The 14,345-nt window shown below is 40.7% G+C and overlaps 1 pseudogene; it reads left to right on the top strand.

The window, feature by feature from the left end:
* The first annotated feature begins 8,712 nt into the window (after nucleotides 1–8,712).
* On the top strand, nucleotides 8,713–12,163 carry LOC115687694 (G-type lectin S-receptor-like serine/threonine-protein kinase At4g27290; annotated as a pseudogene).
* Nucleotides 12,164–14,345: the final 2,182 nt, after the last annotated feature.

Consider the following 14,345-nt stretch of genomic DNA (forward strand, 5'->3'; position numbering starts at 1 on the left):
CAATGTTCCAAAAGCTATTGCTTCTTACCCAAGAAAGAGCCAAAAAAAAAAAGAAGACAAAGCAATGTGGACTTTCAGACTAATTTGCAAAAAGATCGGATAATGATTGATATATAATACATGATTCTTGACTCTTTGTTTTGTACACTTTTTTTAACGGACTATTAAAGTCAAGGTTCAGCTAGAGTCCATTTTTATGATCTTGATAGTATTGAGAAACACATGGTTAATCAATATATACTACAGTGAGGTATAGGGCAAACATAAAGACTCGTTTAGCTTTGACCTAATTATAAAGAAAAATGGGTAAAAGGAAAATTTCTTGTTTGCACCATGCAAACCTGGTGTGCTTAGATCATCACATCACATGAAATTGATATTTTACAAAAATGTTACATAAGAGGGTAAAATATGACTTGGCAGACCTAATTTAAAGGCTTCTTTTTTATCATTGATCCTTCCAAACGAATAAACATTTTGGAGAAGCTGACATGTTATCGTATTTTGGGTGGACTACGAAGCAAGAATCAGACGCACGAAAACAAATGGACATAAAAGATTTCAGCAAGAAAATGAGAAAGACAAGTGGGAAGGGTCAGAAAAATGAGGATAAAGATGGATTTGATTATCAATGTCACAACCCCCACTCCTATAAGTATAGGGGAATGAGATAGTTGGCTGTCCTCCGTGGACGCAATATCAAACTAACTAACATCAACCTGTTATCAAACATATTTATCTATCTATATATTTGATAAAACGGTTATCTAGGTAAAGTCAATAAAAATGATATATACTTTCCCAAATTAACAAACTAAATCTCAACAAATATCATCTCGTACATATATCCAACTATTTCCACTCATACCCAAGATTCAACTATTCCACGGTTCGGACTCGAATCGACCACTGGAAATGGCTAGGGAAATCGGTACGTGGATCGATCTGAGGGTCGATCATAGGCCGATTGGCCTGGTTGAAACGGGCAACTACGGATCGGCCATGGTTCAATCAAAGATTGGCCATGGGCCGGCCAAAACATTGGCAGTGAATCGATCCACCAATCACGCAAGTAGATTAGAGTAGTTCGACCATGGATCGATCGCTCGACCATAAGGGTCGGTCATAGGACGATCATGCACCGTCACCAGTCGATCAACGGATGGTCATGGATCAATGCCATGCTGACATGCGCCGGCCGCGGGTGATTCCGCTTGATCCTGCACCGATCGCGAGCAACCATGGATTGATCTCGCGCGACCATACATCGGTCACAAATCGATTCCACGCGACCACATGACAACCGAGGATCGACCATGGATCCACCAAGCATCCGAAATCTACAATACCTGCAATTCTTCCGGAATCCACCGAGCATCCAAAATCCATCGGGCATTGTCCTGAAATCCATCGGTGACGGCTATTTCCCTTGTGTGACCATGCGACAAACACCACAAAATCCGATTTGTTATCTTTATATCATTAGCCGATGCAATCAAGGCCCGAAGGCGTGCCATGCTAGTATGTCTCATGACTTACGATAAGCTGTAACCATCTAACATGTCGGGCACAATATATGGTTCGTGGCTTGATTCGTTGCTCCAAGTGACGACCTAGAACTAAATATGGTTCATAATCGATACGCCTCAATATCAACCCGAGACCAAGCAAGCCCGGTCCGTCACGCCATAACGCACGTACAAGACCATATGAAACCTCTTTTCTTGGTCGGCATGCTTCGACTCATGGACAATAATAATACATGAACGGCAATATACTCATACAAGCACGAATACAAACACAACCCAAGTCCGAACTACGTAACGCAATGCCCTAGCCAAAGATTAGGGAATCCACTTACAACTAGACCAAGCGGTGGTTCTAGTGGTGGCCATTCGGTGAAGGCAAGTGGGTGAAGTGAGAGTGGCCGAGAGAGAGAGAGTGGCGTGCAAGGGTGAGGAGAGAGAGAGAATGGGATTGTGACATTCCTATTTATAGGTCAAGCCTTGTTGATGGCCTTTCCAAATGGCTCAGTAGTGTGCTCCAAGGTGGCGCCTAAGGGAGGAGGTGGAGATCTTACAAGATCACTAATGTCTTAATGGTTGAACTAACTTGTCCTCCAAGTTTTTCGTTAGAGCCAAGTATCCTTAACTTGTCTTTCAAGGCTCTTATTAGGGCCATGATGTCCTAGATTTATAGGGACACCTAAGCACATGAGTCACCTTCTTCATTGCTTACTAAGGGACACCTAAGCTTATGAGATAACTCCTTCATTAATTTACTAGCTTCCAAGTTGACCTAGACTTTGACTTGGTCCATTTGTTTCTTGTTCCCCAAGTTAGGCATGTGGTTCATGGTTCTTATCCTTCAAGAACACTCATTAGTTTGCTAAGGAAAAACAAGCTTGTGACTTACCTTCTTCGTTAAGCACTAGCCTCCAAACAATCATTATGACATTAATAAGGGGTGAACTAAGGCAAATGAGTGTTTTTCGCGTCCATCCATGGTTGACTACCTTATTTGGATCGAGATTCATGGCTAAATTGTGATCGAATGTGTCTAGTTTCAGCCAAGTCAGTTCAGCGAAATCGGGTCCAGTGGTGGGACTGGCCTAGTGCAGGGTCGGGTTCATGGCCAAGACTAGTCAGACGCAGGGACTGGCTCACGGCTGGGCACAGGGCCTTGCTCGTGACCGAGCGAAAGGGTCCTTGGACTGGTCAATGGCCGGGACTGATTGGGTGTAGGAATTGGCAAACGGCAGGGCGCATGGCCTAGCTCATGGCCAATCCCTGACCAATCCTCAATCCACCGCAATGATTCATGACCGGTTCATGACCGATCTATGATTGAGTATCATCGATTCATGATTGATCATCGGTTGTCATGTGGTCACGTGGAATTGATCCGTGACCGACGCATAGTCGCGTGGGATCGATCCATGGTTGCTCGTGACCGGTGCAGAACCAAGCGGAATCACCCACGGCCGGCACATGCCCGCGTGGCATCGATCCATCACCGTCTGTTGATTGACTCGTGACGGTGTGTGATCGTCCCACGACCGATCCTTATAGTCGAGATCCATGGTCGAACTATTCTGATCGACTTGTGTGATTGGTGGATCGATTCACTGCCGATCGATTCGCCGACCCATGGTCGATCCTTTGATCGGACCATGGCCAGTCTTTAGTTGTTCGTTCCAACCAGGTCGATCGACCTATGACCAACTCTCGGATTGGTCCACCTATCGATTTCCCTGGCCATTTCCCATGGTCAATTCGAGTCCGAACCATGGATGCTATAGCTCTTCCCATGGATGTAGGTCACAACAACCAAATCATAAAAATTTGATGTCCGATTTATTTTCTTATTATGTTTATTTTATTATTCGATAGTTTACTTTGCACAACAAAGGATTGCCTTTAAGATATTGATTATTCTCCTTGCTGGTTTTGTTTAGTAACTAAAAATAGTTTTACTGAGCTTTTATGTCGCAAATTAGCATTTATTGAAAACTTTAGCACTTTTTGTAACTCTTCCTATTAAATATTTCCTTGGAAGAATTTTATTATTTTACCTCAACATTACATTAATGTAGTCCATCACATATAAAGTTATCGGGATAAGGACACTAGGAGTGCCATAACTTTCGTACGACGTTCACTTGAGTGCCATAACTTTTTTTTCGCTCACTTGATGTCAAATTGGAGTAAAATAGATCATTTGAGTGCCACTTCTTGCGAAAATAGATCACTTGAGTGTCATTTCCGGCAAATGAGCTGATGTGGATTTTTTAATTAATTTTTCATCCAATGTGGATTTTGTTAATGTTATTTTATTTTATTGATTTTTTTAAAATTTTTCTTTTTCTTTCTTATTTTTCTTTTTTTTTCAAGGTTGACGAGGGTCGCCGGTGACCCTTACCGGCGGCCGCCTCGCCCGCGGTTGCGAAGGCTCTCGCCAGATCCGGCAAGGCCATCGCAGCCTCACCGGCTGCGGGCGCGGCAGCGAAGGCTCTCCCCAAATCCGGTGAGGCCGCCTCGCCCGCGGCGGCGAAGGCTCTCGCCAGATCCGGCGAGGCCGCCCCGCGGCTTGCTCACGGCTGCAAAAGCCCTTGGCGAGGCCATTGCAGCCTCGCCGACGCGGGGGCGGCGATGAAGGCTTTCGCCAGATCTGGCAAGGCTGCCTAATCCGCGGCCGGCGAGACGGCCTTTGCGGCCTCGCCCGCTGCCGGCGAGGCCGCGATGGCCTCGTCCAGGGCCTTCGCGGCTAAGGGCAAGGCAGCCTTCACCCAATCTGGACGAGGCCTTCACAGCCGGCGAGGGTCGCTGATGACCCTCGCCGGCATTGAAAAAAAAATATAAAAATATAAAAATTAATATTAAAAATATTCAAAAATTCAAAAAAATATTAAAATATTGTCCACGTCAGCTCCGCGCGAAGCCACGTCAGCTCCGGCGAAGCCACGTCGGATTTTCTAGCTGCCAAATGGCATTTGGCACTCAAGTGATCACTTTTTCAAGTTTTTGGCGCTTAAGTGAGCGAAAAAAAAGTTATGGCACTAAAGTGAGCGCCGTACGAAAGTTATGGCACTCCTAGTGTCCTTATCCCTAAAGTTATCTATGTCTCATAATACTTAGGAATTTTCTAACTGTTACCGAGTTCTTATATTTTATATTAATATACATATGAACTTAGAGTTTCATCTTTATTTGGTTCAAAAGGGAAGATTCAAATGAAGTAAGATACAATTTAACCAATACTGTGTTTTAATATATAGTTCATCCTACACAAATGATAAAATTCATGTTTGTGCAATGCACGTGTATGCTACTAGTTGTATGTAAGATGGTAGAGCAGACAAAAGTGAACCCAAACAAGATGACCTTAGCCACCTTTCCAGAAAGACATTCTTATACACCAATGTTTTACATTATATTTATTCACTAAGTGTAGGTAAATGACAAATCATGAGATTCTAATATGACTATGTAAGAATTCATAGCTTCCCTTTCCCGAACATAATTATAAGAACCAACCAAATGTCGGATGACTTTCCCAGGCTCTCAAAATTAGAGTGATAAGGCAGGAATCCCGTGGCCCTTTGATTAATAATATTATTCCAGGCAAATTCATCATGAAATCCAACATTCCTGTAGTATTCAAGGTGGAATCAGAATCGACAGGAAACAATTATAGACAGCCATAATGACAGAATAGATAAGAGATATCCCATGTTGGTTTGACATGGAAAGGGAAATATTAGTATCTTGCACGAGGAAGGAATAACATACGGACATATAAATAAGACAGCTAGTCAAATTAAAACTTTTGTTTATCATATCATTAGTTTGGTTTGTACTGAGGAAAGTCGAGACCAATGAATACAGGTTTTGTTTCAGCTCCTAGTTGTCCAACCATGATCATTAATTTTTCTAAGAGTTGCTTCGGAATTGCGCATAGTTGTGTTCAAGAGTCTTCCTAATTAAATATGGGTTAGTAATAATTAGATGGGAACTAAACACTTCAATGTGTGAGAGGTGCAGTGAGCTAGACTTTAACGTTGCTTCATCGGGTTCTCGAGTTATAGAAAACATTTGCTAAGCAACAATCTGAAAAGTTTGTGAAAGCATTGTGATATGTGTGGATATGAATCTGTCGCTTGCTTGCATATTGAGGACTATTTAGCACGAGAAGAAGGCCAACAAGCTTCAAGACTCGAGTATCAAACGAGTTTCTAATTCATAATGACGTGGATCGTCTTTATGACGACATGCATTGTCAAATGATAGAACTGATGTTTTTTTAGAGTAAATATCCTATCTATCCCCATATTTCATCCTATTATCACTTACCCTCTTTTACTTCTAAAAACATCAATTAACATCTTCAGGTTTGTCGTTGGAGATCATTTTACATCTGCACATCTTGCCTTATTTAAGATAATGCCATTTCGTTACCGAAAATGTCCCTTCCCCGATCATAAATTTCCAACCAAACTCAAAACGTAACCACTGAACTCAAAGCTCAGTTATCGCTCATTGGCTGCCGTCGCACACACCGCCACGATGGTGACGGTGGTGGCGTCGAACTGTGATGGGTGATAAAAGAGGTGAGGGTTTGTGGGTGATGGAGGCTAGGGTTTGTGAGAGACTTGGAGGATTAAATTCCAGAGAGGGGCAATTTGGTCATTTTAGCAATGAGGCTTTTTTTAGGGCCTAATATCCTTAAAAAAAACCTCCAAATTTAACTCTTGTCACAATTTTATCTTTTGTCTCATAAAAAATCTCCAACTTCATGTCATGTCCCAATCCTACCTTAAATATTTTTTGTTCCATAAAAAACCCCTAACTTTAGGTCTAATCCCAATTTTACCTAAACTTTTAAAAAACCCTCAACTTTAGGTCCAATACCAATTCTACCATAAATTTTTTTTGTCTCGTGAAAAAATCTCTGCTTTAGGTCTAGTTTCAATTTCACTATAATTTTTTTGTTCATAAAATATCACAAACTTTTACTTGAGTCCCAAATCTACTCTCCATTAAGCCTCCATCAAAATTGCCCTTAGTGATTTTACGCTCGTCAATCTCTCGTGCTTGGGAATGTTCCATATCTCGCAGTCAAAGAGCTCGCGCTCAGGATGCTAGAACTGCTCCTGCTTGGGAGTTTTCCATCTCTCGGCTGTCAACGAGAAATTTTGGATGGGAGGTTAATGAGGGCAAATTTGTGACTCAAGTAAAAGTTTATGATTTTTTTATGAGACTATAAAAATTTTAGGGTAAAATTGAAACAAAACCTAAAGTTTAGGGCATAATTGTGACAGAACCTAAAGTTGAGAGATTTTTATGGGACACAAAAAAGTTTATGGTAGAATTGGGGTTGGACCTAAAGTTTTTTTTTTTTGTAACCGAGGATCCGCCACCATTCCCCGGGGACGAGCCCGCACAGGTAATCGGGGTACCTATACCTCGGGGGAGACTAGTCTAGCAACCCACCGCCAGGGCCCCCCACTTAAATTACGGAACCGAGCGGGGATTCAAACCCAGAACCTCTGAGGAGGGAAATAAAGCGCCCACCAACTCGGCCATGTGCAGGTGGGTGGTTGGACCTAAAGTTAGAGGCTTATTATAAGACAAAAGGTAAAATTGAGACAAAAGCTAAAGTTGGAGATTTTTAGGGTATTAGGCCCTTTTTTTGGAGGATGGTAAGTGGTGTATTTAAAAATAGAGGAGGGTAAGTGGTAATGGGGTGGAAAGTAAGGATGGGTTTTGGTATTTTCCTTTCTTTTTATTTCCTTGGGGAAATTGTGAACTACTAACAACTAAGGTTGCTCCATGAGTCTATATCTTCCTTCAAATTCCTCCCAAATCATTTAAGCTGGACAAGCATAAAGTTTGGAGGACAGATCAACAAATAAAATTCTTTAAGCCAGAGTACTTGGAGAAACTAAATAAAATGAAAAAGAAATTCATCAGTGCGATAATTGTCAGCAATTAGAAGCCCACAATAGTCAACCAAGTGCTTTGCCATAGTTGCTTGTCTTTGAAAAGAAGCTGCAATTGTCATTGATTACTTATGGGAGGTTCCGACTCTAAATTTATCAAATGTAAATAGTTTATGGACCAAACAAGCAAAAAAACAACAAAAGGTCAACTGTGTGTATCGTCTTATGACCGCTATTATGATGGTCATCAGAAGGGTCCCATGGTGACTTTTGAGAAGTTTCTGACGTTTCCATAGATTTTGACACCGGACAAGTTGTCCCAAAATTTTCAATTTTGCGGGCTTTCAGTTCAGACTCAATCGACAAGTGAAAGCCCGAGGTGGGGATCTCTTTGAGCTCTATGTAGTAGGTTGATGTGCCGACTTAAGAAGTCCGTAAATAAAAGTCTGGTTATATTCAAACATCAAATAACAATATGTTCTATCGTAATATTAATGCAGAAAATTGAATTTTGCAATTAAATCAATGCGAAATCCCCAGAAAAATAAACGGATAACAATAAAGAACATTGGAAATTTACGTGATTCGGTCCAAGCATCCTCCACAATGAGAACGAGTGACAAATAATTCACTAATAATCGGAGAATCATAATCACAATCGATCACACGTTCAAGTGTTTTTCAATCATAGACTAAACCAAAACTCATAATATTTATAAATAAACAACTTAATTGAATATAAAACTCACACAACTCGGTCAAACTTGGATAAATATCTCTCACAATAATAAACAAACACGCAAAAGTACTCTGACCATAGAAAAGGAAGATCCAAAATACGTGTGCTCCTTCGCTAGATAAGTGGAGAAATTCTAATCCATATAGGAAAGTGGATTTCTTGGGATTTCTTCTTTTTAACCTATTCGGTTTAACAAATTGTGTACATCCTCCAACCGGATCGGATTTTGTTCACGAAATCAAACTCGAAACGTAATTTAACGTATTCTTTTACTATGCTTGCATACATTTTTAATGCTAAAGTACTTGCAACTTCACATCACAACTCAGCCCAAGCCCATCTATGATGCCCCGTGGCTAATGCCACGGTCTCATTGATAAACGCACAGTGAATGTACTCGATTACAGACGATGCATAGTTCAAACATGAATGCGTATTCAGGGACGAGCTAATCATCAAGCGAAAGGCCAAATAAAGAAGAAGAAGCTTTCGACTGACGGGTCCTAAAAGCAAGAAATGTGGTCCAAGTGACCTAGAAAGGATCTCTACCGTTCGATACTTGCAGGAAATGTGAGCTGACCAGTCGAGTCAACTGAAAAGTTCTATCCTGACAGCTTCTTAGATGGTTGCCAGCGGTGATCACAATCCATTCCTGTCCATCTCCTAGAACTTAAGCTTGCTTGGTACAAGCAAATGCATTTTTTCTTCAAAATCTCACAGTTTTGCGGTTCTGCATGATTTAGTTTAGGCATGGAAGCACCTAAAGTTTTCATCTGCCTTTTCATTGTCTGCCTGTCAGTCTTCGGCTTATCAACTGCAGCTGACACATTAAATTCAGGCCAGTCTATGAAAGATGGAGAAACATTGGTCTCTTCAGGCCAAAGCTTTGAGCTCGGCTTCTTCTCTCCAGGCAACTCCCAGAAAAGGTACTTCGGCATGTGGTACAAGATCACTCCGGAAACAGTTGTTTGGGTTGCCAACAGGGACAATCCACTCACTGATTCGCATGGATTTCTCACGTTTAGCCACGATGGAGATCTAGTCCTTGTCAACCAATCGAAAAGTTTTGTCTGGTCTTCAAATATGTCCAGGGTTCTGAAAAATCCGGTTGCACAGCTTTTGGACACTGGAAATCTTGTTCTCAGAGAGAATACCAGTCTGATCACTGATGTTTATTCATGGCAGAGTTTTGATCATCCATCCGACACGCTACTACCCGGTATGAAACTCGGATGGGATTTGAAAATAGGTTTAGAGACGCGTCTGACTTCTTGGAAAAGCATGGATGATCCTTCCCCTGGAGACTATACTTACAGGTTGAACATTCGCGGGTTGCCTCAAGTTGAAATTGTCAGCAGCTTAGGATTCAGCAAGAAATATCGGACAGGACCATGGAATGGAATACAGTTCAGTGGTGCTCCAATGGGTGGACCGAATGCAGTGACCAAGTCAGTATTATCCTATGGTGAAAGTGAGATCTTTCTTGTAAATGAAGTTACAAATAGCGAATTTATCGCCAGAGAATTTACGATGAACCATTCGGGGTTGCTCCACTTATATGTAGCAAATAAAAGAAGCAACGCCTGGAATATAATGTACTCAGTGCCCAACGATCCATGCGATGCTTACAGTACTTGTGGAGCAAGTAGTATCTGTAGAATTAACAGAGCTCCCATATGCGATTGCTTAAAGGGGTTTGTACCAAAGTCTCCAGAAGAATGGGATGTCCTTAATTGGTCCAGTGGTTGCACGAGAAGACTACCAACAAATTGTTCAAAGGAAGAAGGGTTCCTCAAACTTTCCAAAGTGAAAATTCCTGACCTGTTAGAGTTCTGGTTGGACAAAAATATGAGCCTTGAGGAATGCGAGGCCGAGTGCTTAAAGAACTGTTCATGTACAGCTTATGCTAATTCAGATGTTAGAGGAGGAGGTAGCGGTTGTCTCCTGTGGTTTGGAAGCCTAATTGACATTAAGGAGTACGAAGAAGATAACTATGGGCAAACTCTATACATCCGCCTACCAAAATCTGAACTAGGTACTTTTTTTGCTATTCATTGCTTCTTTCTCTGGACATTCTATCTTTTAAACCAGCTTATAGCATTTAATCTCATTAGTCTTCTCTATCCTAGATTTCCCTAATAGTTCTACCAAGAAGAAAATGATGGTCATTGCCTTACTGATGTCAGCTATTGCTGCTTTGTTTCTATTGGCCATGGTGTACTGGTTTCGAATCTGGAATTGCAGAATAAAGAGCAAAGGTCAGTACAACTGGTTCTATGAATGTATACCTCCAAAATATGCAAAGAGAGCTTAAGGCCCTTAGGCCTTTTTCAGGTTGGAAAATCAAGGAGGAAGATGTTGATTTGCCACTTTTTGATCTGGCTACCATTGTTAATGCTACAAATGGTTTTTCTGAAGATAGTCTGATTGGAGCTGGTGGCTTTGGCCCTGTTTACAAGGTAATGAGTCAAATATTCCAAGAAAAAGTTAGCTGCAAACAGAGTGATCATATTTCATTGTCTAACATGTCTACTCTAATCGCAATATGCAGGGCAATCTTTTCACAGGACAAGAAGTAGCAGTGAAGAGACTATCCAGAAATTCAGGACAGGTCTTGAAGAGTTCAAGAATGAAACAATTCTGATAGCCAAACTTCAACACCGGAATCTTGTGGGGCTTCTAGGTTGTTGCATGGAGAGTGAGGAAAGGATTTTGGTCTATGAGTACATGCAAAACAAGAGCTTGGATTGTTTTATCTTTGGTGCGGTCTCTAGACCCTTTAATGAAAGATGTTACGGGATCATGATGCTATTTGTGCACTGAACTTAATCCGTCTGGTTGACTAAACTAAACTTATCTGCACATGCAGATCGTGAAAGATGCTTATTGTTAGACTGGGAAAAACGTTTTGACATTATCATTGGGATTGTGAGAGGACTTCTCTATCTCCACCGTGATTCTAAACTTCAGGTAATTCACCGGGATCTCAAAGCTAGCAACATATTATTGGATAGCAGCCTAAGCCCTAGAATCTCGGACTTTGGGTTAGCAAGAATTTTCGCACCTGATGAGAAAGAAGCAAAAACAAAGAGAATCATCGGAACTTAGTAAGAACTCGTTGTTCCAGAAAATGTCTAAATAGGACTGCGTGTTATGTTAGAAGACTAATACCAATCATTTTTGTCATTACAGTGGCTACATGTCCCCTGAGTATGCCTTCGACGGAAAATTCTCTGTGAAATCCGATGTCTTTAGTTTTGGTGTTCTTTTGTTAGAGATTGTAAGTGGCAAAAGAAACAGAGGATTTTGCCACCCAAATCATCACCATAACCTTCTCGGACATGTAAGAGAAAAGATCCAGAGCATGTGTTGTTCTCTCTCCCTTATCTCTCTTTTCGTCTTGCATTACTAAGCCCGAGATGCAATCTTTTTCAGGCATGGTTGCTTTGGAGTGAAGACAGAGCCATGGAACTCGTTGATGGGTGCCTGTATGATTTGGTGGAACCTCAAGTACGAAGATGTATCCATGTCGGCTTGTTATGCGTGCAGAAGTTCCCCAACGATAGACCAGTGATGACCTCTGTAGTTGCCATGTTGGGAAATGAAAGTGCAAGCTTGCCTCGACCTAAACAGCCTGGTTTCTTCATGGAAAGAAGTTCAATGGACATAAGCGCAACCCTGAGGCAAGAAGAACTCCATACTGTTAATGCAGTCACAGTGACGATGTTGGATGGTCGATAGTGCGTTTTTGTGAGGAATTGCGGATAGATCTGACAAATGCCGTTGATCATTTATTTCATTCATTGTCCAAGACTTCTTGGTTTGTGCGCTTGGTATGAAGTCCAATGTATGCAGGTCCAGAAAACCATTGACCACAGAGGAGCATTCAGATCGGTAGAGTTTTCTCTTTTGCCTTCTGCAAGTGACAGTTTGAACATATGATTTATAATCTTTAGAAGTTTCATGTGCACGTCGGGAGTAATGTCTTCTTTGATCTTCTGCATTTCATGACCCTTTTAGCTGGTATGGAAGTAGGATGGAGATTGCGAACCGGTTTTCGAACGATGTCTGCCTTCTTGGGGAAGCATGAGTAGATCCTTCCTCTGTAGACTGTGCCTGTGGTATAAATATTGATGGGTGGCCCCAATTTGAAGTGCTACAGAAAAGAACCTCATGTAAGTGTGCAGAGAAACAAAATGCATTTCACAAAATAACTAATGACAGCGTAAGGGAAATTAGTTCTTGAATAAGGATATACAGTGAAAAAAACTATGACCAGACATTTTTTCTATTGTTAAGACTTGATAATCAAAAAAAGAAAGTTTGATCCGAACTTCTTCCTACATTTCTGGGATGTAGCTTTACAGTGGACAACAAAAAATACAATTTTCTCTTTGACCTGTAAGGAATGGTGGAGGAAAGCGATGTATATGTAAAATACCCTCCGATCGAAACGTTGGTGGGTGGGGAAGGGGACTTTCTTGCGATAACTGCAGGTCTTGTGAAGCTGCGCTTTGTTGACTTGTATTTGCGCTACTTGGTTTCTTGTGCTTTTAATGTGGTCTAGAACACAGAAAACGCGTGCTGAATTTGCAAAAGACCAAAAAGAGGAAATTGACATCAATTGGCAAGATTAGAAAAAGTGAAACAGGTTTAAGTAATGCCTTCAAAATAAGAGCAATATGGGTTGAGCTGAGTTATGTACGGAATCCGGTCGCCTCTACCTAATTGTATTTTCATTTCCGTTCTTATCTTACTTTCGAAATTCTCCGGAGGGGTGGCGGTACAATGATCCCCATAAGTACAAATGTGGGTGTTTTCGTTGATTACCCAACGTGTTCTCTTTAAGGATTAAGTGGGTGCTCAAAAGTCCAAAACATATAGATGTCAGAAAACAAAAGCCTCATTTTTGAATATATAACCCGACCCCGAACCTGTCACGCCCCGAAACCAACAAGAATGGGGGATGACACGACCATCATTCCACCCAAAGAGCGTAGCCTCAAATACAACCAACAACCTATTATGAAAAAAATATATATCTCCTTCTATATATATATATAAGATAAACCAGCATGTTGATTACAACATCAGAATTCCAAAAATCCATTAAAAAAATATTGACATCTCAAAACTCAGTTAAACCCAACAACTATCAACATACATATATACAACTCCCTCGTACCATACCCAAAATCCAACTCCCAAAAGTCCTTGTCGATAGAGCTTTCGTACTATCAGCTGCTAGTCGAGGAACCTGAAAAACATGAAAGACGAATAGAATGAGTAACCACAACCTAATGAGAAGTACATCTGTTCTAAATAGATCAAGTATCCATTGTGCACATTTGCAAAGCCAAATCACAACTCATTTAATCCAAATCCAAAATATAGTATATGTACAAGATAAAATATGAGTTTTATCATTTAAACAAAGCATTATACAAATCAGAAATACTCATTTAATCCACCATCACAATTCAAAAATCCATGGTCAAGTCCATTGATCAATTTCTACCATTACATTGATCATTCTCAAATCACATGTCAAAGGTTCATTCCATTAACCACTCCTGTGCTCAGATATCTAACCACGATAACGCATAACGCCCTCATGACAAAGCCGATCAAGATTGCCCCTTGGTTAGGTCTCTACCTATATTGCCAGTAGCTGGCCCACAAGGATATCCTAAAACTAGTATGCATACCCATAAATCCCTCAATGGGCTCGCAGAGATACTGAGCATTAACACAAAACCACAACATCCTCCAAAGTTCACAAAACCAATTCAGAATCAATATCACAAACCAAAACATATAATATTTCGCAACTCAGTTCATCAAATAAAATATATTTCAAAAGACATTTCTCACACTATTTCGGAATTCATTTCATAAACCAATAACCTTTCGAAACGCCTTTCATAAAACATTTTTCAAAGCATTCACAAATAATCGAAAAGTAGTAAATGCTCAATCCAGATTTTATGCAACGGACATGCTTTTATTAGCTCATAATATATCTAATCCATATCGCTTTCAAAATATTAGTATACAAACTCGATGAAGAAATAGCTTTACTCACTTGGAAATGCCCTAAATTAAATTATGTAGCTATATGCACCGATGACCTCGTAATCCTATCAATTAATCAACTAAACTAAG

The sequence above is a fragment of the Syzygium oleosum genome, unplaced genomic scaffold (genome assembly GCF_021117445.2).
Source record: "Syzygium oleosum isolate NSW1041296 unplaced genomic scaffold, Sole_v2.1 Sole_v2.13, whole genome shotgun sequence".
Taxonomy (NCBI): domain Eukaryota; kingdom Viridiplantae; phylum Streptophyta; class Magnoliopsida; order Myrtales; family Myrtaceae; genus Syzygium; species Syzygium oleosum.